Source organism: Falco biarmicus, chromosome 2, assembly GCF_023638135.1.
Source record: "Falco biarmicus isolate bFalBia1 chromosome 2, bFalBia1.pri, whole genome shotgun sequence".
NCBI classification, from domain to species: domain Eukaryota; kingdom Metazoa; phylum Chordata; class Aves; order Falconiformes; family Falconidae; genus Falco; species Falco biarmicus.
The window spans coordinates 41,872,510-41,897,190 of NC_079289.1; positions in this window are offsets into that span (position 1 = coordinate 41,872,510).

Here is a 24,681-nt window from a genome sequence, read left to right on the forward strand (position 1 = left end):
AAAGTTGACAGACAGTAGGATATAATGGTCAAAGAAATGTGGGAAATGCAATTTATGACCTGATTCAGAGCAAAAGTAATTTTTGAGTCTTTCCATTGGCTTCAAATGGTTTCAGGAGCTTTTATTAAAAGGCGGAATCTTTTCTAATCATAACCCAAATCTGTTTTAAAATATAAAGCAAGAAATTCAAACTATGCGTGCTTAACTGACATGCACATAAGATATATCTGTGTTTTAAAGTAATTGAGTATTGTTTTCATTGATGAGAACATGCCAGTTCTGCTCTACCAGATTTATTTACCCAAATTCAGAAGCTTCATGCCACTGGAATCCCCTAGGATAACAAAAATATCTTCATGGAGTTAACAGTGTGACATTGAACTGAGAAAGCCCATGTTCTCCCAGAAACAGCATCTGGAAGCTGGATGAAATATCTTAAATTGTAGTATTTGATATCTATGTTTAGGCAATTGAATAAGTCTCTGTGTCTCAGCTGTTCCAAGTAGTCACTTTGGCAAGAAAAATAAACTAAAAAAACCCAACCCTAAACACAAAACCAAATAGAAGGTTCACACTTTAAATTTTAAGTTCTGAGAAGATCATGTATTTACCTAAAAGATCAGGGTCCAGCAAAGGGGCAAACCTTTGCTTCAATGAAATCCCATCCATTAAAACAGCTTTCTGGATAGAAGATATATCCTGAAACATGTCCCAGCACCTGAAGATAGAGATATGATATCTGTGCAATCAGCAGAAGTCTAGAGTTTAAAAAACTAGGTCTGTTCCTGGTATGTTAGAAGGTGTCAGGGCTGGAAAGAAAAAGATTGGTGTGATTACTGATGCAGAGAGAGCAGCAATATCAGAACATAGAGTTCTTTGAGAAATTTGGTGTGGAGAGGAAGAAAAATTTGGTAAAAATGTGTAGGAAGCTTGGATAGCTTTCATATGGTCAAATGGAATCTCTTTAAAGAATGTTTTTTTCTTAAGAAAGTGATACGTTTTTCAATGAAAAAGACAAGACAATCTGAGCAGATGGATAAATCCTGAGGTTTGCAATGCCCTTTTTGACACAATTCTGATAGAAGTCAAATGAGTTGGGCATCAACCCATGTTGGAAAAATATCATTTATTACTCTGTGGAAAAGAGTGAGAGTTTTTCACTCTTTCTGGAGGTGATAATTCAGGATATATATTGCATAACTCGCCTGAAGCATAAAAGGAAAAGTGACTGAGACATATAAAAGGAACAACAGACTATTAGCTTTATTGCCTCCAGTCTGGATTTATTTTAGATGACAGATGTGAATGGACTCACTGAAATTCATAATGTTCATCTGTTTATGCTTTCTGAAGATCTTGAAGTAATTAGTGTTCTAGAACTATATGGTTCATTTTATAATGTGAAAAGTCTTATCATGGTTATTTTTCAAAAAAATCATTTTTTTTTTTTTTTAAAATCCATCCAAGGTTATGTTTATGGTAAAACTAGGAATACAGACATCAGTATAAGGATAAAAAAATAAATCTGATGGAGTGGAAATTTAATTAATTCTCCTAATTCAAGTAATATTCAACATTTCCAGTTCAACACAGAACTGGAAACCACAAATCTAGTATTGACTAGAATAAACAACACCAAATACCAAGCTGTATTAATTCAATGGGTTCTTTCTCATGCCAACCTGTATTTGCTGCTTAATTACCAAATCTCATTCCTAAAAATTAATACGTTTCTATCCACTGTTAGCATTTATAAAAAATGCAATACATATAAATTAAATGATCTGATTTTTTTTGCAACAGAGGTACATATTTCTGGTTATCGAATAATTAATAATTTTATATTCAATTATTGAAAATATGGAGACTAGGAAAAAATTATTAAAGAGGACATTGGTACTGAAATCATAATGATTCTTTCTTCTGGTAATAATACACAGCTGTATCCAGTTGGGTTTTGAATATCTCCAAGGGTAGATACTCCACAGTCTCTCTGGTCAGCCTATTTCAGTGTTTGACCAGCTGCAAACCAAACAAATAATCTTGTATTTAATGGAATTTCCTGTTTTTCAGTTTGCACATTTTGTCTCCTATCCTCTTAATAGCTACCACTGAAAAGAGTCTGGCCTTGTCTTCCTCCCCAGGTAGAGGACTTTGTCTTTTCTTTGGTGGACTCCATAGATTCATTCAGCTCATTTATCGAGCCCGTTGAGGTCCCTCTCATGGCAATACAACCATCTGGTGTATCACCCACATCTCACAGTTTTGTAGCATCTGCAAATTTACTGAGGGTGCAGCAAGGTGTTTAATGAAAATGCTAAAAAGTACTGGCACTAGTATCAGCCCCTGAGGTACACCACTGATGACTGGACTGCAATTGGACTTTGTGCTGCTGCTCACAACCCTTTGAGCCTGGTAGTTCAGCCAATTTTTAATCCATCTTACTGTCTACTTATCTAGCCCATATTTCATCACTTTGACAATGAAGATAGTATGGGACACAATGTCAAAAACTTCCCTGAAATCTAAATAAACAACATCCGCTACTCTCCCCCCCTTCACTAAGTCAGTCATCTCATCATAAAAGGCTATCAGGTTGGTCACACATGATATCCCTTTGATGAATCCGTGTTGATTACTCCTTCTTGTCCTTCACGTGTCTGGAAATGGTTTCCAGGATTACTTGTGCCATCACTTTCCTATAGTTGAGCTAAAGCTGGCTGCCCTGCAGTTCCCTGGATCCTCCTCTCTGTCCCTCTTGAAGTGAGATGTGTCATTTGATTTCTTCCAGTTTTCAGGAGTCAATCCCAATCTCCATGATCTTTCAAAATAGCCAAGAGTGGTCCCAGAGACATTGGCCAGCTTCTTCTGTGCTTGTTGATGTATCTTAAAAAGACCCATCAACTTTCATACAACTAGTTTGGGTAAATGTTCCCTAACTTGATCTTCACCCACATTAAAGTAAGTCTTCCTTAATTTACTTCAAGAAAAAGTTAAGTCTTCCTTGCTCCAGGCTTGTCCATGGGTCTCAGGAAACTAGGATTGCTGGAAGGCAGGTGGTTTGAAGATACTACCGATACAGAGTGGTTTGAAGAAGACATTGAGCACAAAAGCACAGTCTTTTCTATAGTCTTTTTCACCAGGTTGCCTGTCCAGTTCAGCAGCTGCCTGCATTTTTCTTGGTTTTTGTTTTGCTGCTGTTATACCTATTGAAATTCTTTTTCTTTTCCTTCAGATCCTTCAACAGGTGAAACTCCAGATGAATTTTCCAAGCCACATCCCTACACACTTGGACACTGCCCAAAGATGAAAATATATGTATGTATATGCATATATACTCTCAAACTTTTCACTTTTCCAAACTTCTACAGTGGTAAATTTAAAACAATTATAGGAATTAGTCTTCCTCTTAGCCAATCATCTCTCTCTTACTGTGTGCATATTTGCATACAATATATATGTATATTGTTGCCATGTTGTCCCAAACTCCTTCTGTATATAATTTTTGTCTATTAAAGACTGATGGTAGCTGAATTTCTTCAGTATATTCAGGAAAGGTATTTACTCATAAATCTAGGTTAGCGTTCAATCTGGTAATGCTTCTAGATGTTAGAGGGATCACTTTTATTTAGCCTTGAATCTCATTGCAGTCACGATTATTTAGCGACCGAATGACCTTTTTTAGACCAACTTAATTTACTCAATAAATTGAGCTAATGTAAACCTTTACATGTGCTCTGTGCTCGAATTCATACCATAAAGCTCAAGAGTTTATTAAACTGAAATAGAAAATGCCACCAATACTGCTTGAAATTGTGGATGTGATTCTTACATCCTGAGGGAACTGTGCTGTGAGAGAAACAGGCATGGTCAGAGCTATGTTACTTTGTGCCTTTACAAAACAATCCTAAGGATTTTCTGATGGATTAAAGGGATTTCTAGATGACTGTGAGGTAATCCTGTAAGACTCCATCACATGTAACATTGTCCTACAGGATTTGTGAAGGACTAAAATATTATACTGTAAGACCTGTAATGCTTCCTTCAGAAATGCAAGTTTGACTCAGTATATGTTATGAGTACAAGTCACAGGACACGTGGGAAAATATATATGTATCAACTGCTCTAATGTTTATAACACCTGTGTTCTATTACTCAATCAAGTGTAATTCATTCTGTGTTAAAGGCCAGAGTCATGCATCTAACCGCTGAGACAATTTTCTTTTCTTGTTGTTACAATTAAAATAAGGCAATTTTTTATGGATAGTCTGTGGAAAATAATTTTACTTTTTAACCAGCTGTCAAGAACCTGTTTTCCATCCTCTATTCAAATGTAAATTTATTAAGAATTACAGAATTGTCTAACTCTATTACACAGAAAGATCATTAAATATACATTTATGTTTAGTAATATATATGTTTAGTGTGATAGAGAGTGATCAAGAAATATTAAATTTTAAGCTCTACATTATTGGAATATTGATTTAAAGCTGCACATGTGCAGAATTGCACAGGACTGTTCACAAAGGTTTACAAAACTAAAATGATCACAAATCGGCATGATATTTGAACTCAGGAAGGTTTATAGATATTTATAGAGATATATTCCGTATTTTCCTTCTGAGCTGGTTTGGTAGCAGTTTTTGCAGGGTTTCAGTGTAGTACTAGAAACTGGTCTGGGTTCCACACATTATCTCAACTAGACCTGCAACATGTAAATCTCCTCAGCTGCCAGTTTGTATTTTGGAATACAACTATGGCTACTTTCCTCTCTTTCATATATGTTTCTTATGGTTCATCCAAATGAAAGAAAGGTAAAGATAGTTTGTTTAAAAAGACTAAAAAAGGTATAATATTTCATTCATTTCTTTGACAGAAATCACCAAAGTAGGACTACATCTATTTCTTTTAAAAAAATACAGACAAAGGAATCATCTCTGGCACTAAGACAAACTGGCATGAGCCTGGCTTTTGTCCATATGCCTAAATTTTCTTCCCTAACAAAGCAGGGTAGCCACATTAAACTGACTATTATAAATAATTCCTGGAAATGCTATACTTAACATTGGTTAGATATTAATGCAAACTAGTTGGTTTGGGCCAAAACCATGTGAGGAAGAGTGAGAACAAATAAACATATGGGTAATTACACACAGATCATCAAACTTTTGCCTTGGACCCATTTTATCTACTAGGCTATACGTAGCTAATATTATAAAAAGTTCTGAAAAGAAAAAAAAAAAAAGAAAATATTTGTAGCATCACTTCTTTTTTAAAAAATCTATAGTCATATGGAAAAGCTACAAATTGATCCAAGGAGTTAAGCACACTGAAGTGTATACCACCAAAATCAGCAGAGATCACTTGACAGTATTGATATAGGGAAGAATCGGGCAAAAATAATTTGCATGTGTGCAGTGGTTTTGGCTGGCATGGAGTTAATTTTCTTCATAGCAGTTTGCATTGTTCTGTGTTTTGGAGCTGTGACAAAACCCCTATTGAAAACACACCCACATTTTGGTTATTGCTGAACAGTGCTCTACATAGCACAAGACCTTTTCTGTTTCTCATGCTGCTCAAGCAGTGACTAGGCTGGGGTGCACAAGAAGCTGGGAGGGGACACAGGTGGAACAGCTGACCCCAATTGACCAAAAGGATATCCCAGACCATATCATGTTGTGCTCAGCAATGAAAGCTTGGGGAAAGGAGGAGGAAGACAGGAAAATTTAGAGTTATGGTGTTTGTCTTCCCAAGTAATTGTTACACGTGGCAAAACCCTGCTTTCCTGGAAATGGCTGAACGTTTACCTGTTGATGGAAAGTAGTGAATTAATTCCTTATTTTGCTTTGCTTGCACATGCGGCTGTTGCACTACCTGTTAAACTGTCTTTAGCTCAATCCATGAGTTTTCTTACTGTTATTTTCCTTTCTGCATTCTGCTGCAAGGGACCAAGTGAGTGGCTGTGTGGTGTCAAGCTGACTGCCAGGATTAAACCACAGGATTGTGACATAATTTGAAATCAAGTGAAAGTTTTTCAGGAAGGATGATCTGAAGATGAATTCCATATTTTAGAAAGGACCTGAAATGTTTGTATCAACATAAGATAGCTTCCAGAAAGGTAAAGAGTGTTTGGGTAGTTCAGGCCAGTTCCTACTGTGGTGTACATTAGAAGTGTTACATTTACTTCAGAACAGAAATGCAAACTTACATTATACGAGTTTGTTCTTTCTGCTTTGAACTGAGATCATTGTATAAAGGAGAAGTTATATTGTCAGGTTTATTTGTGGTGGAATCAACTGTACCTCTTTTATAGTTTTAGGTGTATAAATAAATGTATATATGTTTTTCTATCTACTTACATTTTATTTGGAGTAAAATATTCCCAGTCTGAAAACTGCTGACAAATGTGAACAGATTGTCTCTGACCTTCTCTGCTCATGCAGCACAATTAATTTTGGCAGGTTTTCTTATGAGATGGACTGTTACACTCGGCTTATTTATACACAATAAGAATGTGCCTTATAATGTTGTTGACTTTGAAAAGTATTTTTTTACTTCTTTTTATATTGCAACATTAATAATAGTTTATGCTCATTCTGAAGTACTGGTAAATACTTTCTTCAAAACCTTTGTTATCCAGATGAAAGGGTATTTCCCCTTCTTTATTATGAAATGGATTACATCATATGGACCTCATTTTAAAAGGCTGGCTGTAATCTTTTGCAATCTTAACAATGTTAACACATAAGCCTATTCTGCATGGCTAAGCCACTTCATTTTGACTTTATACTCATTTATTGTCACTAGGTTCCTCTCACTTACCTTTGGACACCTGCAGTACAGATTCTGAAAACTGAGGTATGCATCATTGCTTCTATTCAAAACTATGATGGGAAAAATTGTCATTTGTAAGGAGTGGCACATCAGATCTATTTGGGTGTCTACAGTAATGGGAAATAAATTAATCCTGAAAAATGCATATTTGCTTTCTTTCAATTGTAAAGGGAATTTAGGATGATCACATTCCAGATATTTATATTTGGTTGAAAAATTCTGTTTTGCTGTTATTACTTTTTTTTTTTTTTTTAGTTTTGTGGGTAGTTGCATAATAATCCTGTTTTCTTGTTAGATATAATCTTTTTCATATTAGCAGTTTAATCTTCCCTCTAAGTGGAGGTTGTGATTCTAATGAATATGACTTCTGTGAAATTTATAAAAGAATAGAAGGTAGCAAAATACATGCTTCTCTCACCTGCATTGCTGTGTAAAATCAGTTGCTCAATATTCCTGTGTGTCCTTATCTCCCTTGAAACATATTCAAGGTCAGAATTATCCTCTTTCTGATACTTGCTTCTTCATCACCACTTAGAGTTCTCCCTGAAAAAGTTGACCAAATACTTTATGGATGTCTAAGTAATTGTGAAGTTTAGGTGGGTGTTTTTTGTTGTTGGTTGGTGTTTTTTTTTCATCTACCTATTTTTCCTTGGTCTTTGACTATGCTGCATCTTTGCTTTAAATCAACTGATTTTCTGCAAGAAGAAACTCATTTTGTGACATGAGACTATTTCAATGGAAGCCTTTAACACTTTGCTAAAATACTGGAGGAACTTATATAGATGCGCCATTCTGGCAGAATGGGAAGGACTGGCAGAATGGGAGGGAATGGCACAATGGAAGGGAATTCTTTCTCTTGGGGTCAACATTGTTTGTTTATGGGCAATCTTTCTAATACAAGGTCGTGTTGTATATATTAAAATGTAAATCTGTTAGTAATAGAATACTATCTGTAGGACTCCACATCATTTATCAGCTTCCTCTGTGATAAATTTTCTTCTGCTTTTTTTCTGTTTCTTGGACTGTTATTTACATCACAACACCAGTGGGTATGTGTTGTCCAGGTCTTAATATTTATCCTATCCTAGAAGTAAATAAGGAGGCCTAACAAAGATGTACAGTTGTACTTGTGCAGCTGTATGCTCTTTGTAATGCAGATGCATCTGCACCTGCTCCCACAACTATTTAAAACTGATTTAGCTTCTGTTTATAGCTACTCATTTTTGTCCTCAGTTACAGATACTGATTCTTGCTGTTGATTGTCCACTTTCTTGATTATCCCTCACAATCCTTTTTAGGATTTGATTTTTCTATAACTTCTTTCATCACAGTTTATTAACCAGTTTTCCTTGACTTACACATTTTTCATAGTAATCTGTCTGAATTCTCTGCTTTTTCTTTCATGGTATCAAAACCTCACTTTCTTCCTCTGGTCAAACAAATTTATAATTCATCAAATACTCCAAGGATATCTTGACTTCTTTTGTGATCTTCCTATCTTTTATGCAAGATTCATTGTTCCAATGCTTCATAAATCAGTTGTTGCTGGTTTTTTTCCCATTCAGTAATTAGATACCTTGTTTGTTTTGGGTTATTTTGTAGGTTGTTTTGGTTTTGTTTTGTGGGGTTTTTTTCTCCTTTTCAAGGGTGAGGTATAGAGAAATAATTTGCTGGGTATAAGTGGATGAAAAACACAGCAAATTCACAATAATAATGCATAATGAAAAGATTTCAAGCATCCTTAACCATGATTCTTCTACTTATACCTTGTATAACCATTTATATATATGACAAATGAAAAAACTAATTTGTCAACTCTTCTTTAAACCTACAAACCTGTTTTTATTATACCTTTAATTTACAGCTGAAAGAAAACCTGAAACTCTAAAAAACTAAGTCGTGCTCTACACTGTTTGTAGAAGGCTCAGTAGGGCATTTTATTTCCTTTAATGTATGAGTTTCCTCTAATATCCTCCCCAACTACAGTACATTAATCAAAATATTTATTTTGTTTTCTTTGAACACACACACACAAAAAAAACCAGAATCAAAAAGATAGTGATTGGGCAGATATTTGCTTTACTAAGGAGAGACTCCTGATACACATTTGTGAAAGACTGGATTGAAATGAAAGTAATGCAGAAGAATAACATAGGAAAAGAAAATACTTATTTTTCTTTATTGGTGTACCTTAATGTATTTATATGCTGCATAGACAATGATAACATTTTGAAGGTTATCCACACCAAAAGACACATTTCGTGTTTTACAGATCTTTCTTCTGTAATCCTGACATTCAGAAGCAGCAAAAGGAAGAGAATGATACAATGCCAACAGATTTCAAACATACAGAAATGTGATTTTTACCAATTTAAACTCCTTACTATCGAAGCTTGTGTGAATTTTGGGAATTTGAAAGTCACTTGGAAGCCTGACAAAGGCTACTGCTGTCTAGAATCAGTAGTATCACTTTCATTTTTCAGAGTTGTCCTGGTAATTTGACCAATATAGAAATAAAATTGGTGGTTGGTAGGAAGACTTTTTCTTCCTTTTTTTTAGCTTCCTTCAAGATTTCTTGAGAGAATGAAATGAAGAAAATGAATTTTGACAAACATATCCTCTAATTGTGACTATAAAATTTTGAACAAACATCATATTTTCTGACCTAATAAAGCTTTGCTTCAGTGAAGACAGTTTATACAGGGTATAGCTCCTTTTCCTCCTGCCTGTCTTCTGTAGTTAAATAAATTTAACCTATCTGTTCTGAGATGTCCAAAAGTTAGACATCTAACTTTTCTAGACTGTTTGCCTTTTGCCATAGTCAGAAAGATTCAGGTATAACCTGAGGACAATTCATCTCACCCTGGAACAGGCACCTGAGACAAATCAGTTGGAAGTGCTGGCAGTATTATTTCTTCTACCGTAGCTATAAACTTGGCTTACTAGTTGTAGACACCCAGCATCCAGATACCTGCAGTTAGCTGAGATTAATTCTACTTGGAATACTATATTACTTGGAAAAACTATAATTTTTCACTGATGGAAGAATAATTTATCCGCATAGAACATCTGGTTCTTTCTTTGATAAGTGAGTCTCGGTAACCTAGGGCAACATGGTAAATCTCTGCATAGTCTGTAGATGTTCTAAGCAAATGATTCACAAATAAATTTGGACCTCATGCTCAATATATTAATCTCAAGGAATTTTAGTAGTAAAATCTTGAGAACATGGAATGAAGGAATCAATCTAGCAAACAGAGAGATTCTGAGTTACTTGTTTGCCCACTCTGTCTCTTGAAAGCACCTATAATCTGTGGTGTTCTGAGAGTTCATGTTACATGTTTGATAACTGAGTACCTATGTCCTCTCAGTGCCTATAGTAATAAGACAGGAATTTTGCTTACACACCACTTGATAATTTGACATATTTCTTGATTTCATGTCTTCGCTTTCATGTCTTTGCTTCCACCCCCCACCCCCCCCACCCTCCACCCCCCACCCCCCCCCACCTTCTTCTAGCCATGAAATTATATGTCTGATTTATAACCTTCTACTCCTCTGGGCTCCTGTTCCAGAGCCTCATTAATTCTAGTGTTTTCTTTTTTATTATTCTGTCTTTTCCACTGCATTATTAGATTGGAAATACCATTAGAAATATACTTCTCTCCAGGTCCTTTTGGTCACGTTCTCTTTTCCATTATGCCTACAGTTTGCCCCAGTCGAATACATTCCTGTGTAAGTCAGTTCTGGAGCTACTTGAGCAAGTCCAGCAAAGGGCCACTAAGTTGATTAAGGGACTGGAGCACCTGACATATAAGGACAGACTGAGAGGGCTTGGACCGTTCAGCCTGGAGAAGAAAAGGTTCAGGGGTATCTTATCAATATGTATAAATACCTGATGGAGGGAATGACTAATAGGGAGTCAGACTTTCCTTACTGATGCTCACTGACAGGACAAGAGTCAATAGGCACAGATTAAAAACCGTGAAAAGTCAAGTGAACACAAGAGAACACTTTTTTACTGTGAGAATGGTCAAATACTGGAGCAGATTGCCCAGAGTAGTTTTATCTGCCCTTGGAGATATTCAGAACCTGACTGGACATGGTCCTGGGCAAACTGCTCCAGATGCCCTTGCTCTGAGCTTAGGCATTGGAATGAGTGAACTCCAGAGATGCCTTCTAACTTCAACTGTTCTGTGGTTCTGCAATTAGACTGGAAATATGATTAAAGACATACTTCTGCCTAGGTTCTTCTCTTAACATTCACTCTTTTACCATTAAGCATGCAAACACCTTATCTAAGTTCTATACCTTCCTACATATAAGTCCAGTAAGTCCGGAAGTCCAATAGCTCTCTCTCTGTATAAAAGGGGCATGGAATGTCCTTTTTATATACCTGCTTATTCATGCATGCAATTCTAGGCTGCATTCAGGCAATTTTTTGAACAGTCTCCTGAAGTTCAGACATACAGACTGTGAACTAGTGTTAGTTTATTTTGAGTGGTAAACATTTAGCTTTGTCTTTACATACACTGCAGGAATTTCCCTCCATACAGCATGTGCTCTACATTATTATTCTTGACTTCTGTAACTTATGTTTACTGATCTTACTCTGTCCTCACCATGGAAAAGTATTAGATGGTGATTAGTTGTCAAAGCAAACCCAGAACAAAGGGCTGCATCAGTGAACTCACACCAGCAGTTCTTCTGAACAGTACTAGTCACATGTGATGAAATAATACCTGATAAAACACATCTGCAGATTCAAGTACCCTTGTACCCAGGAATAGATAGCTCCATAGGATGCATGTATCATTGACTTGCATTCTTCTTTACAGCATGTTTTTTACACATTATGAGCATCTGCCAAAAAGGTGGAAAGAGATTCACAGTTTGTCCTGCTGCAGCAAATGTTTCAGCCACTACAAAGATAGAAATTTACAGTTTGTGCTATACAAAAGATGATAAAGAAAATTTCATCTGCAATGTTAGCTTTCAGGGCAAATAAAATTCTTTTTTTGACAGAAATAATTGTCTGTCTGTCTTAAAGGAGACTTCTGTTTCTTGTCCTTATCATGAATTAATAATTGCTGATCAGTTGCTACCCAGATTTTTTCAGATGCATGAAGTACTTATTTTGCTAAAGGTTTTTTTCACACTTAGCTCTTGTACAAGTGAGAAATACTACTTGTAGCCTTGTTATACAGAATGCAAAGTTGTGAAATTTCAAACTATATTAGAAATATAAATCAAGTCTGCAATATTACAATGAGATTTTTCTTCCCCTCTGAGTAGAAACACTGATTACTTAGAAAGCAGCAGTAGATTTCTAATGTATGGAAATAGACAGGATTTCTGACTGGAGACTTCCAAGATCTCCTTTCTCTTCTACCTTTTGGGTAGACAGTGACATGGAGGGAAACTGATCCACTTAGCTTACAAAATGAAGTTGAATCATAGGAGAAGCTGTTGTGAATGATTGTGTTGTTTATTTGATGACATTTGTTACACTCAGAGTGATGGTCTATAGCTACATGAATTACTGCTTCACAGGTATAATATTAAAAAAAAAAAAATAAAAAAAAATGAAATGCTATTGCTCAGTCACCAGTAATCGAGTGTCAGTAGTTGCATTAATAGAAAATGAAAGTTTCCCATCAGTATTTACATAAAAATTAAATAATCAAATCAATGCTGCTAAGATTCCAGAGAAATTGACATACCAATTTATATTAAAAATTTTTGTTACAACTGAACTAAATGTAACCATCTAACCCAAATACACAACATTCCCAACACATCTGATAAGTATAGAGGGATATGTATTGTAAATAAAAAAAATATTAATCTGGCCCTTTACAGCAGTAATGTTGGATCAGGAAATTAGTGTTTTTATTCCTTTCATACTGGTTTTCCATTGCTGTCATAAGAATGAACCAGTTCTTAAAATTTTAATAACTGATTTTTATATCATCTATCTGTCTAACAAGTTTATCATATAATATATTCATATTTTTTTCTAGTTTCAAAATTTGGTATTAGTAGTTTATTTTTTCTTTGTAGATTATATGTATTGTGAGCAAAGTTATTATACTGTCTCTTTTTAAATATATGCATATATGCATACATACCTATAAATAACTCCAATACTTATTCTTAATGAGAAAGGACTTTTTTTTTTCTTTTTGCATGTAATAAAATTAAAAACAGTGCCTTTAAAAAATTTAAATAGTAAATAATTTAAGGTAGCAGCATTTTTTTTATTTATTAAGGCTTACAAGTAACAAAAAAATCCATGGCTAGTGTGTAAACATAAATTCATTACAAGAGATCAGCTTACAATAACAGGTTTTCTTTCAGTATTTTTCCCACACATCTGGAATGATACTTAGAAATTTAGCACTTTAAAATGATTTAGCAACGTTTTATAATTGTTTATAGCTTAACTTAAATAGGCCTGTCTAAGAATGTAGTGCTCTTAATAGGAATGCATGAAAAATTCTTGAAGACAAAAGTGTTGAAAAACATTTCAACACAATGTGAAATTCTACAGTTTTTCTAGTTGGTCAGATCCCCAGAAAACTTAGGAATATCTGAAGCAAACTGGGAAAAGTATGTTAGCACCTTAGTCTATTTTCAGTTACCATTTTTCCTGCTATGATTTTTTTTTTTTTTTGCCTATATCCCTCTGCATAGATGGTTTACAAAAAATGTAACTGTAAGAAAGGGATAATGCAGACTGTAGTTGTGCATATCCAACTCTACCGAGAGTATTTTTTTTTTTTTCAAGGCTTTGCATTTTGAAGATCCTGAGTAATCTGAGTGACTTTTAACATCTTGTGAAACTTCATTGTTCTCCAAGCCTGTCAACGAGTAATCAATTTGAGAATCATAAGTCACTAGTAATTATTAATCCTTGGGATCATACTTCAAGTTTGTACCTCCACTAGCGGCAGAAGACAGGGTTGGTGGCTGCTGTTACTATCAAGCAGTGAAAACATTTCCTTTTTTTCGTTTGGGATTTGTTGTTATTATTGGGTGGGTGGGTGAGTGTGTTTGGGTTTTTTTGACACAATGCAGTCCTAACTTGTAGGTCTTGAAGTGAGTCTGATTTCTGAAGTCAGTTTTTATTTGAAGGGATTTTACTACATAGGGCTATCTTTGTTATTCCTTAGTGAATGCTGATTTTATTAGAATAATATCTGTAGACCACAGATGTTATTGTCCTTATTCCTATTCAGTAGCTATACTGGCATATAGACTTTTCAGATCTTTGAGAAAGCTTGATGTCATTACATCAAGTAATCCACAAATATTATTAGTACATTTTCTGTGCTGTTGTCAAGCTCATTTAATATTTATGGACTCCAAAAATTGAGAAAATAGTATTACAAGTTTTCCTTTACAGAAGAAGTTAGCTGACACTCATACTCCATCCACCCCTATATCCTTCACAATATTAGTTATGCCCATTCTGTTTCATGTACTTTCCCATGAGTGTTTTCAACTGTCTTACGCCACAGACTCAACCATTACTGCTTCATGCTTGCAACTGCCTTTTTAGCTCTCTAGAGAGCTAGCTCAAAGTAACAGGTTGGTAACTGTTGCTCTAAAGCAATTTAACTCAGAATGGCCTTGGCACCTGCTCTATGTCTCTAATTAGGGATTGTTTTTAAAGTATAAATGTACCCGGTCAAAAAGACATTGGCACATGTTTTGAGAAATGTAAAATAAATAAAGAATTATTATATTTTTAATATAGGAACATGATTGTGATATTCTTTTCTTAGGAATAAAATGATCCACGCACTGTATTAATGTCTTTAGAATTCTGAAATATACTCTTAAATAATTACTTTTCAAATACTAGTTAGGCATTCTGTAGAGTTCAAAAGGAAACATAAAGGAAACTACTAAAGACATGAATAATTATCTTAATGTTTTATAGTTCCTTTTAAAAAAAATGCATTGTCATTCTTCATTGATCTGAATGTGTTTTCACTGCACAGAAACTGATGCCCTTCTGAGGATTTTATCAAAATGCAGATACTGGTCCATATCTGGCCTCAGACTCACATGAACAGCTTTCTGTTGTAACAACAGAAAACTTTGAAGACAAGGAGCTGGTTCAGACTCAGGGTCAGAGCCCCTGACCCAAATACCTGATAATCTGCATAAACAACTAGAAATGAAAACTGGGGCACAAGAACACCACAAAATGCAGTGAAGCTGAACACACATGCTTGAGTTTGAATATATATATGTTGTGTGTATACTCTCTCTCTTTCCCTCTCTCTCTCTCAGTAGATATTCACATTCTCCACCCTTTATTCCATACCATTTATGCCATGCTAAGGTACCACAGCATCTAATACAGGGGTCCTCAAACTACGGCCCACGGGCCAGATATGGCCCCCCAGGGTCCTCAATCTGGCCCACGGTATTTACAGAACTGCCCCGCCCCACCCCCCCTCCACCCCACACCGGGGGTTGCGGGGGGAAACCAAGCAGCCGCAGATGACTGCCTGCCACTTCATCTGTGCGCTGGCCCCCTCTTTAAAAAGTTTGAGGATCCCTGATCTAATACAACCTCAGTAACCACCACCCTCCTTCCCATCTTTTGATATAATACACAGATATAATTCCCTTAGCCTATGGATCCTGTAAAATGTCCATGACATGCCCATAAAATGTCCACAAATGTCCACAAAGTGTCTGTTGAGTTAATTTAGTCCATGACTTTGAGCTCCATCTGTTATGGTGGTCACTCAGGGCAGGAGAGATGCTATATGGTGTGGAGTTACTGGGCATCAAATCCAGCTCAGGTCGGCTTGCTTGCAGGTCAACTTGCACTGCTTCTTGTAAGGCTTGTCCTCCATTGGTTTGAGTGGTTCCTGTTAGAATAATTCCTATAATGTGCAACTCAAATCATGAGTTACAACAATTTAAAGGCATTTCCATTACAATCTGCAGCCCCCATCATTGTGGGTTAGGTTATAGGGTTTAAAATTGCAATGAACTCCTCCATTTGCCCCTCCTCCAGCTTGGACTTACCCACAGATTGCAGTCCATGAGGTGTGTGCCTGCTCCAATTTGAGCTTTATCTATGAAATGCAGTCTTTCAGGGGTATACCTGCTGCAGTAAGTATAGACTTATCCACAGCCACAGGTGCTCCAAAGTGTACCTTCTCCAGTGTGGACTTCTCCTTGGGCCACAATTCCTTCAGAGGTACACCTGCTGTGGCACAGATACAACCATGGCAGCAGACACTTCAAGATATACCTGCTCTGGCATGAGCTTATCCATCGTTGCAGACACTTTGGGGTGTCCTGCTCCTGTGTGGACTCATCCACAGGTCACAGTCCCTTTGACTTGAGTTCACACTGGAGTTCCAGCCTCTCCAGTACAGCAGCACAGGAACAGCAGTGATGCCCTGGCCATCTGCCAGCCCAGGAACATCTCCATTGCTGTTACCAAAATGCTCCCAGACACAATAGAGTAAAAGCATAACTAGTATAGCAGTACAGCAAGCAGCAAAAGCAAAAGGCAGTGAGCACTAGATTCTAATATACAATAAGGCAAGCAAGCCCCATGGCAAGCTGATTAATAGCTAAACAGTATTAACAGCTATAAATTCAGCCTAGCACATTCCTATCAAATTTGTCATAATCTCAAACCCTTCGAGCCCCATATTGGTTTCCAAAATGACTGTCATGGTTTAATCCCAGCTGGCAACTAAATGCCAAACAGCTGCTTGCTCACTTCCCCCTGGTGCGATGGGGGAGAGAACCGGAAGAGTAAAGTGAAAAAACTCATGGGTTGAGATAAAGACAGTTTGATAGGTAAAGCAGAAACCATACACACAAGCAAAGCAAAATAAGGAATTCATTCACCACTTCCCATGGGCAGGCAGGTGTTCAGCTCTCTCCAGGAAAGCAGGGCTCCATCACACGTAACGGTTACATGGGAAGACAAAAGCTATAACTCCAAAGATTCCTCCTTCCTTCTTCCCCCAGCTTTATGTGCTGACCATGACATCATATGGTGCGGGATATCCCTTTGGTCAGTTGGGGTAAGCTGTCCCAGCTGTGCCCCCTCCCAGCTTCTTGTGCTCTCCAGTGTACTCACTGGTGGGGTGGGGTGAGGAGCAGAAAAGGCCTTGGCTTTGTGTGAGCCCTGCTCAGCAATAACGAAAACATCCCTCTTTTATCAACACTTTTCAGCACAAATTCTGAACATAGCCCCATACTAGCTACTATGGAAAAAATTAACTACCCCAGTCAAAACCAGCACAAATGGTTTAAACTGTGTTTTTTCTTTCTAAATTTCCTTCTTATACCTATTTAACAGTCATGGAGATTGACATTTCACCACATTTCAGAAAAGTACACTACGGTATAACTACTATTTAGATGTAATTTACCAGAAAGTTCTAGTTGTGAGTATCTCATTGCTTAGGATTACAGGGTAAGGTCCCTGAGGGAAGCACAAAGGCATACAGCCATTCAACTAATTTGTGAGGAAATAATACATAAAAAAGGCACTGTAGCTACAAGTGATTTAAAAATAAATAAAGAAATTATAAATACTGTACTTCTGATTTGCCAGCTCTAGGAAATCTTTAGTAGATGTACTAGTGTTTCTCCATTCTTCATAACATTTTCTTAAAAATAACATGGTACTGTGGTACTTTTTCACATTCAAATATTTTTTTTTTGTAGATAGAAATCAATATTTATTCTTACTGAATATGTACTAAATTTTGAAGTAGTTTAAACCAAAGAATAAAAATCCTAGATGATGTCTTAGCATTTTATATGTAAAGATAAAAACTGCTAGTACTTTCACAACACAAATTATGGTTTTGGTCAGCCCATGGGAACATTTAACATAAAGCTTACCACAGTCCTACTGAAATTAATGGGAATTTTCCCATGACTATACTGATACTAGGATACTATTCCATAAACAGTAATTATTTATATATCCTTATATAAGAAAAATACTGCCACTGTAAGGCAGTATTATTACTTTACCAGTATGACTTCTGTGATTCACCGGACACTTCTTTGTCCTGTTTCAGAGAGCATGCATATGTCAAAGTGGAACCAGGAAAGCCCTAAGTTTAAGGAAAGTATGACATTACCAGAACAAGCACTTCCAGTAAATATTGATGTTACAGTTCAGAATGCAACTGGAACACTGTCATCTAGTCCATGCGGATCGTGAACCTGAAGGTAATCCTCTAATTCAGCCTGCCACAGTAGAACCTCCAAGTTCTCTAAGACAGCAGCAGAATCAGGATAAATGTTACACTAGAATTGCTTTAATTTTTTCTCTTTCTAAGTCTGAGTCTTTGTTCCGGAAGAAATGGCACAAATTTAATGTTGCTTAGTAACTGAAAAACACACTCATATGTATACACACATAAACAAAATCATAGACACACACACACACACACACACACACACACGTATATGCATTGGGGTAAGAAAAAGGGGTTTGTCTGTAAAGAAAGGTGAATTGAAAGTCTAGAGAACTATATGATTTTGCTTACATTAGAAATAATATCTTTCTTCTTATAAACTACTGCAACATAAAGACAGACAACCTGGGTTTTTTTTCAGTCTGTATAGGCAAACTGTAGAGTGTATGAGACAAGTCTTCTTATACCCATAGGATATGATAATAACATTGAAGAACGTTTCACAATGCACATGTATAAAAACAGAGGAAAGGTTACACCTACTGCCTTAATGTTGCATTTCCTGAGTTATCTTCTTGTACCCTTTAACTATATGAACATATTTTCTGTTATTTAGACTAGATTATATTGCTTGGGTCTTTGCAAAGGATTCCACATGTTAATGACAAATATAAAGCCAGGGCACTCTGAAGTGTGGGTGCTTGACTTACACTGACAGTGTTTAAAAACCGTTATGGTATAGAACTGAATGTCAGGACCTATTTCCATACAGAGCAAATGGCTAAGGGAAAACAGACAACAGAAACTGTACTTTTATAGCAGTAAATCCATCTGCTATAGTCACTCATTACAGGCTAAATAATTTCAAAATTATGTATCATAGAATCAATTATAGAGTCATAGCAACATATAGGTTGGAAAAGACTTTTGAGATCATCAACTGTTAACCCAGGATTGCTAAACCCATCAGTAAACCATGTCCCTAAGCACCACATCAACACATTTTTAAACACGTCCAGGGATGGTGATTCCACCACCTCCCTGAGCAGCCTGTTCCAATGCTTCACCACCCTTTTCAGTGAAGAAATTTTTCCTAATTTCCAATCTAAACCTCCCCTAGTGCAATTTGAAGCTGTTTCCTCTTGTCCTGTTGCTTGTTGTCTGGGAGAAGAGACCAACCCCCACCCCACTACAACCTCCTTTCAGGTAGTTGTAGAGAGCAATAAGGTCCACTCTGAGTCTTCTCTCCAGACACAACGACCCCAGTTCCCTCAGCTGCTTCTCCTAAGACTTATTCTCTCGGCCCTTCACCAGCTTCGTTGCCTAAATTAGAGATTTGCTTTCTGGATCTGTGCTTACAAGTGCTGTCAACAAGTTTTGAGGCTATAAACTTCAGAAATTCAGCATTTTACACTTTTGTCAAATTCTGCTTTCCTTATGAAGCCTGCAGCTAACTCCACTTGACAAAGGTCTAATTCACAGTTTTCTTTTTTACCTTTAGGCATTTTTTTTCACACTGTTGATGCAAAAAAGGACTTAGATAAACTGCCACATTTGTTACTGCAAATTCCTCACAGTCCTGCACACATGAACACTGGCAGAAACACTTCAAAAAAGAAATACAACTATTTTGACTTCGCAAAGAAAAAAAACCAAACACAGAGTTAGCTTAATTCTTAATGGGATTTTTTTTACTTTGCTTTATATTAATAATGACTTCACAAAGAAATACATAATCATTTTCTCCCTATGTAAACAAAGCAGAAACACTTCTGTGTGAGATTAACTGAAATACACTGAAAAGCCCTTACACTTCAGATGAGCCAGACATGTATTTAATGTGAAGGCAATGCTTCAGTTGCCTTCACAGAGCAGCGGCTGAATAAAGGTCACTCAGGGTGTGCTTATACTCCACAGCTGTGATGAATCAACAATGTGCAGCCAACAAAAGGCACGTTCCCTCTAACTTTGCTGCCTTCTGCTCCTGTCTGGGCACTTGTGCCAATAGATGCCTCAATTCATTAAACCTGCAAAAATATTCTTTCTTTTAAAAGGCATTTTTCTTTGGTTAATTTTCTGCCAGATCAATGAACTGAATCAGCTCACCATGAAGTTGGCCAAGGACAAAAGCCCACACAAATAAGAAGGAAAGTAGAAAAGAGTATGGGAGAAGGGATAAGAAAAGGTGACCTTTCCTTCTAGTGAACTATTATATTGGCTCAATTGTGTTATCTACAGCCACCTTAAGATAAGATATTATAAAACTAATGGAAATGAAAGGTAATAGTGTAAAATCACTTATGTCTCATTTTCTTCCTAAATAAGGGTTTAGTGAATCCAGAAATCTCTTTGAATCATGTTAACATCACCAAATTACCAATTTAAAATAGATGTTCCCATCTCTTCTCTGGGACTAACAGCTGTGTTTTCACATACTCTGACCTTCCCCGACCCCACCCCACCCCCCAAGTCTTATACTTACTTTTTGATACATTAAGGAGAACTAAGTTTTTAATCACTTTTCTGACAAATAAGCAGGAATAAAATTCCAGATGAGCTTCATTCTTGACATTTTCTTTCCAAATCCAGTGAAGGACTTAATTATGTGTATCTCTATAAGGTCAATAATTATCTTCTAGTCTAAGGGCTTTATTGGGTTCTTTAAAATATACCTGTGGCTAAGTACTCTGTTACGGGAGACAAGTTTTTCATGCCTCATGTATCAGAATGAACAACACTAATGAATGGACACTTACTCTTAATAACTTTTGCAAGTGTTCTTTGAATTTCAAAATCTATTTTGAATGAAATGGTATAAAATAGCTGCATCATATTATTGCTTGCTTTTTTTTTTTTTTAATCTTTATAGGAAATATATCCTTTCATGCTAAACTTTGCTCAGTAATGTAGAAACAGAAATCATTTAGGATTTTTATGCTTTATTAGTTCTCATTTAACACTAGTCTCAATAGGATTTGTTAGGCACTCTCTGAAAGACTTCACTTCTCAGAATGACTGGAGCAAAAAACTGTACAGTATGATCAGATGGCCACAAATACTTCAGAGATTTGAAATGGGGAATGCTGTGTTTCTTGAAAAGTCAGATAGTAGAGGACCATGATTTTCATTACAACACTGGTTTATTATTTGATAAGTCTTGGGATACTCTGGTGACATTTTTCTCTCCCTTCCAGTAGTTGGCAAAACCCCATGATATCTAGTGAATGCTCAGTAACTTTAAAAAACTCAGAAAGTCTTAGTTGTTTTTAATTCAGTGAAAAGTGTTTTAATAGCTTTTCAATAAAATCTTCAGCTCTCTTTTTCTCCTGGGAGACAAAGCTGATGAATATTATTACATCTAGAAATAGTGTCAAGGTTCCCTAATGTATCATGAGAAAAGGCTACCACTGTTACCATTTTCTCTGCAGAAAGATTTCAATTTACTAAATGTTGTCCTGATTAACCTTACCTCCTCTCTGTCATCTCAATTGGCTTTAATACACGCATTTCTGAAAGAAATCTGGTAAGATATAATTTATACTTATAAATAAATAAAAATAATAAAATTAATATTTTAACAATTACTTTATAATGTTAAAGAAACTACTTATACAATGAATCTGTGTTTCTTCAAATCTTGATTTTTGACACAGGCCTAGTAAAAATCTGGTAAGTTTTCTGCCCCTAATGAGCTGAATTAGTGTTTGTTATTTTAAGAACTCATAGTACATGTTTACTGGAGAGGTCTTTTTAGTGCTGATAGAAATGAGTACTCCATTTGCATCTGGATGGATGAGATCTGCCTATCTTCTTTTTCATTATTATTCTTTCTGCTGCACACTAACTTTAGATGGACAAGGAAAACAGTAGATCCATTTCTACACTGACACTCTGTGCCTTTATTCTCAGTTCAGAAAGACAAAGAAGGATATTTTTATTTAAAATTGGATAAATAGAACTATTTTCAAAATTATTTTAAAAATCTAATTTTAAAAAGCATTAGGTTTGAAGATGACCATTATTGTTAGCTACTTCTACAACATGATTATGTAGATCTGTGCATCTACATTTACAGTTTTGCGAAGCACAAATCTGTTTTCTATTCAGTGATGTAGGAACTGAAGTCTAGGAAAAAAAGTTCATATCTAATAATAACGAGCAGGTAGATAAGGACTGTGTTCATTCTTTTTTGTATATCTAGATAAAAGAATATTTAACTATTTTCATGATTTTACCTAACAAAATGTAGGCATCTGTTATATACATGTTTGGAAAGTAGCTGGTACCCTAAGGTCTCTTTACAGTCAATAGGGAGAAAAAGGCTTTTTTATTACAGTTCTTTGGGATGAGATGAATAATGACTAGAGAAGTTCTTATCTCTTGCTATTGGCTATAAATATAGCTTAGCATGACTAGCTCCTGTAGGCATCTGTATTACCAAGTATCTACATCAAATCAGATGTATTCCACCCTTTTTGTCTTTGAAAAATCTTTGACAAGGTGGCTTGATAGTGTTTCCTCTTTCTTTCAAATAGCCTTTAACATGTGATTGTGGTATCTTCTTGTGTGAGGATAATATGCCAGCAACTCTATTTAGGCAATGGAAATAACAAACTTGTCTTTTCATGCTCAGAATGAAGGCACTTAAATCCAGTATCACCACATTTTACAACAGGGAGTCTAAAATAGATGCTTTTTATTCCAGCTGTCTTTTTAACTCCCTTAGTTTTAAACGAAAAGACTCATTGAACAGCAGAAGGAAGACTATGCTAGAAGATTTTACTTTAATTTTGATAGAGAAAAGATTGCAGCAGGAATCTCAGAAATCACATGACAACTTTACTGACAGAAAAACAGAGAGTGATTTCTTGTAGAATAATAGTGAATTCTAAAAGTAACTTCTTTCATCTTTTATTGGGTTTAAACAAGTTCATATGACTCAGTCATACTTAAGAAAAATAGTCAAATTTTTTAGAGTTTATAGGAAACTAAAATGAAGATCTTTTAAGGGATTGATGTCTGCCTGTTTTAAAGCAATTATACTGAGGAAACTTGTGCTAATATGATAGTCATGATATCAATTTGAAAAAAATAGGCAGCATTCCCTTAAGTTAAATTTGAAGGTATAGAGTATGGTTACAGTTAAAAATGCTTTATACCCATAGAATATTCACAGAATGGAACTTTTTAGAGAAGAAGGCAATTGCCAAAATTGTGAGATAAACAGCAGGGCTATGTTTTTTTTCTTTTAGAATTTCTGAAATATTAAAACATTACCCATCTTTCTTCATTCAGAATATTAAAGGCTTTGATATGAATGTTTCTATCTACATATATTACCTTAGAAATTATAAACCACAATGTTCTTCCTTAAAATTTCTTCTTGTTTCATATGAGGTTTTAGAAACAATCAAACCAACAAATAAATGAACAAATGAACAGTTTCTGGAAGTAGCATTATTTTGAAGCTTGAATTCCCCTCTAAGTGTTCATGTGAATATATAGCATATTTGCACTGAAAACTTCATTTTTCTGGTGAGTTGGTTTTATATTATTTTACAGTAAATGCAATTTTAATGCTTAAGCTTTGTGTTTTAGCATGTTAACTGTAAAATAATTTACTGATATTACACCTTTATGGGAAAAATAAAATTAAGCAAACAGTGCAGAGATATGTGGTATGGATCTGTTTATTACATCTAAACCTTTTTGGTAAAGAAACATAATTTGTAATACTATAACTAAACTTGATCTATTTTATTATTCACAAAGTGCCAAAAATTACATCTCCTACCAGAAGCAGGTTGATCACAAAATGCTCATTCTCTTTCCCTAATGAAATTATCTATGTTCATCACTGATTGTAAACTCCTGCGTTTCAGTGAATAAAGTGTTAACTAACATACATCATCCAACATATGTAAGTAGGTGTGCTTGTCCATGAGTATTTATAACTATAGCTAATGTATAACCATAAATACACAGTATTTAATCATGCAGGATAGATTTTGGGGATGTTGGGTATAATAAGTATCAAATCATACAGTATAGATTACAATTATTAAGCATTAATCATTGAATTGTGTTTACATTTACACACACACTAATTTTTTTAAAAAGTACAGCTAAATCCCTATTATTTTATGAAGCTGGGATTATGATTTCCAACACAGTGTTATATTTTGAGGTTTTATATGTATTCTAAATTATTAACTAACTATTCAACACAACACAATTGCTTCATACCACTGTTAGATGAATTCCAGAATTTTTCCATGTGAAAGAAAATATAGTAATTAAGGGTGTTAAATAAGAGTATTTGCATCTAATGAAAAGCAGCCACATGGTTAAAAACTTGTGAACAGTGAAATCTAAAAACATTCTGAGTTAATATTCTGAATCTGGTCCAAGTTTCTTCCATTATATTGAACTGAACTGCATGAATATATATAAAATATATATGCTTAGGTATAGAAGTATATATAATCAATAATAAAATAGAATATTATGGAAGTATCTGATACCTTTGTAGAACACTGCTGCTGTTACTGTGTCAAAATAAAGCATTCCATAAATACTTATTGAATTATGCCATGTAACAATGCTATGTAATTACATTTCTAATGTGTCCTTCTAGAGC